Here is a 3,555-nt window from a genome sequence, read left to right on the forward strand (position 1 = left end):
CTTTTCGGAAAAAATGAGTTTCTTGCGGCATTTAATGGTTTTTGTTGTGCTGAAAAAAATATCTTATTCAAAAAGAGCAGAAGTACACGCAAAAAGTTGTTTTTTAGAAGAAAACGCACCCCATCGCCTGAGGGCGCCGAGCGAACGCTGCTGTCGCCCGCGATTGGCCGGGGACCGTCATGACGTCATCCACGGGGATCTCCGGCCAGCACCGACGGCGTTGCTGCGTAGCAAGTACTTCAGCGGGCTTAATAAGTTCGTTTTAGAAATTATGGATAATTCAAGCAGTAATGAACAGTTTGGAATCTTACCATACATGTTCGAGCCATCTGCAGCTTCAGAAAACGGCGGAACCAACGACGCCGCGGAGTGCGCCTGCAGCGAAAGTCAAGTCTCGACATTTTCACGTGCTGGAAATCTAGATTTGATTTGATTTTTGGGAGTTTAACGTCCCAAAGAGACTCAGGCTATGAGGGACACCGTAGTTAAGGTCTCCGGAAATTTCGACCACCTGGGGTTCTTAACGTGCACTGACATCGCAACGCGGCATGACAACTTTGCCGTTCTGACTCAAGAAAAAATTTGCATGAATTCTTTCGGCATTGTCGATTGTCAACCATGACCAAGTGTTCATGAATGCACGTGCCTCTAGAATTTCGGCTTCGTCGAAATTCGACCGCCACGGCCGGGATAGAACCCCCGTCTTTCGGGTCAGCAGACGACCGCAATGACCGCTGAGCCACCGCGGCGCTTGAATGATACGTATGATTTACGTAGGTGCATGCGGTTGCGTATCTTTTGTGTAGGTTGTGGGGTTGGTTACAAACCCTTGCCGAAGTGTTAATTGAGTCACACTTCGCCCACATATCGCGGGTTCGGGCCAGGACAAGCCGAGGGCACTGCCAGCGTTCGCCGCGCGCCTGCATGCGCTCTGGCTCCGAAGGAAGGAAGGCGCAGTTATTTGAGAGCACAAGTGTTTATTACGCAGGAAGCTGCATTACACAACACTGCACTGATCCCCAGACCTCAGTACAACCCATAGCCCAGCCGCAGCACCCGAAAGCGGGCCCGCGGAGCCGCGCCGCGCAATGCAAAGACTACATACGCGCGTGACGGCACAGCCAAGGGCGATAGCACGCCGCACGGCCACCCAATGGGTTAGATCGCGCGCGACACAACACGAGGGAGGATGGGCAATGCGTGGAGCACTTGTTGACGACGCAGGTCGCACGTCGATGGCTCATCGCGCGTCGTCACCGGCAATGGCCGGCGATGACGGAGAACCAGCGAAATCAGGCCCTCCCGAATTAGGAGCGCGTCAACGCCGCAAAGGCGGGCGACAGGACTCCGGAGGCTCGCGCCTGGACTCAAGCGTCCATACTACGTGCGCAAGGTTACACCTCCCGCGCTCTTGGTCCCCCGGCAAAGGCCGGGGCCCCCGGGAGGCGAAATCTACGCAGCTTTTGCTGCCCGAGTCGGTGGCGGTCTGCCCGTTCAATTCCCGCTCGCGGCCTCTCGCCGAAATAACGCCCCCCAACTGTCACTCGGAGTGGCCCAATGGGGACGCCAGGTCGAAGCGAGAAAAACTAAAGGGGGGGGGGGGATTTACGGCGGTTCTCGAAGGAGCTTCCCTTGGAAAGGAGGACAAGCAGCGCGGCCGCCTGTACTCCGCTCGCGGACACCCCACGGGGTTGATCTCTCCAACGAGCAAACAGCAGCAGTGGGCGCTCACTCCGATTGCTCAAAAAGCCCAATCCCCACAAGGTACATCTGTAAAGGGCAATAAAAAAAAAGGAAATTGCGTCGAAACGTTGGCGCGTACCGCTCCTTCATAAAATCCTGGCCACCTACGTCTTGTAACGCCCGTAAACATAATCAAACTCAGATCACCGGCATGCTTACACGAGTCGCGCAAGGTAAAGCATTTGTTTGTTCATTTATTTATAGTAACTTGTCTAAATACACCCGTTGGCCTTTTAGAACTGCAAAAGAATGCCAAACTGGATGAGTTGGAGTGGGTTCACCGCTGTACTGCAGCGCGAAGAGACGAGACGACGGAGGAAGCTACCGTGCGCACTATTCCTTCTATCGCATGTTCGTGCTACGGTTAAACCACGAAAATTCTGCACTTACCCGCGTACGTTGTTTTCTTTTTCGCAATGCTCAACACGCTTTCGGACATTAATTATGGCTTCGTTTTGGGGCTCGCAGTGCTGCTCATCAAAACTAGCGTGCTGCGAGATATAGCTGCTGCTGCTGCGTATCGAAATAACCAGCAGAATTACTTGCGGCACATATATCCGTACCGCGGATCGACAACTTTGCCGTTATGACTCAAGGACAAATTAGCATGAATTCTGACGCTATTGTCGATCATCAGCCATGACCAAGCGTTCATGAATGCAAATGTTGCATTGTTAAGGTATATTAGGTTGATATAATAGGATTTTGTTCAATTAGGTGCAGCTGCATGTGCTGCGCGCTAATGTAAGATTAAGAGGATTGCTTGTGCTGCCACGAGGTGCAAGAAACCAGGAAAAAGCAAAAAGGCACACAGTGCATGACGAGCTCGAAATAGTTCAAGACTGACATGTGCCTCAGTAAAGCAGTGCTGGAAGCGGCTTTAGCTCAGCATGGATCTGAACCAGATGGAAAAGGCAAAACGATTGCTAACAGGTAAGGAAGTAATATTACAAAAAGCGAAATATTGACGCACATATTTTGTGCTGGCAGTTTCGGTATTCTGCGTACCGCCAGTTTGTCTGGTTAACGTGGAAGAGGCTGGGGGAGAACGACTGACGGATTCTACCAAGCTGTGTGCTGAGCGCTGTTCGAAAGAACTGTCATGCCAAAACTGGTTTATATACAGGCTTCAAGCATTACGCAGAAAGCCTGAACTAGACAAAGCAAACGGCACTGGCAGAAGGTTACGTTGATCTGTCGTTCATCAAAGCGGGGGCCGCAGCGGAGCAAGCACCGCAGGACGGAAGGCCGACTCTCCGTGAATGGCGTCACTTCCGCCAATTCTTTCTCTCTGCCGTCCCCCCACCCGACGCATCCGGAAGCGACGAGGGCGTGCCGGCGGCGGGTTTTTAAGAAGCGATTGCAGCTCTTTTCCAGCACGTTTCAGCTTCCTTTAAAGACGGCTTTCGACGTTGTACTTCATGATAGATAGATAAAGAGGAGGAGCTGGGAAAGGCAGGGATGTTAACCAGAAAGGGGTTCCGGTTGGCTACCCTGCACTGGGGAAGAAGGATTAGGGGACTAAAAGGTACTTCATGCTTTCTGAAAGGAGAGAGAGAGAGAGAGAGAGAGGGTTTATTGATAGGAAAGGCAGAGAGGTTTTCTGGAAGGAAACGTTGCCTTTATCATTAGCAGTAATTTGTAACATCGGCAGTAACATTAACACAACATTAGCTGCAACGTACTAACATGGAACAGAGCGTACTTTTATTCAAGAGAACAATGGGCGGTTCCCAGTGGCAAAATCTGAAAAGGACTTGTTATTTCAGGCGTCCTGACGTTGCAAGTTCTGGAGTCACTATAGGTGCGAAA

Source organism: Amblyomma americanum, chromosome 9, assembly GCF_052857255.1.
Source record: "Amblyomma americanum isolate KBUSLIRL-KWMA chromosome 9, ASM5285725v1, whole genome shotgun sequence".
Taxonomy (NCBI): domain Eukaryota; kingdom Metazoa; phylum Arthropoda; class Arachnida; order Ixodida; family Ixodidae; genus Amblyomma; species Amblyomma americanum.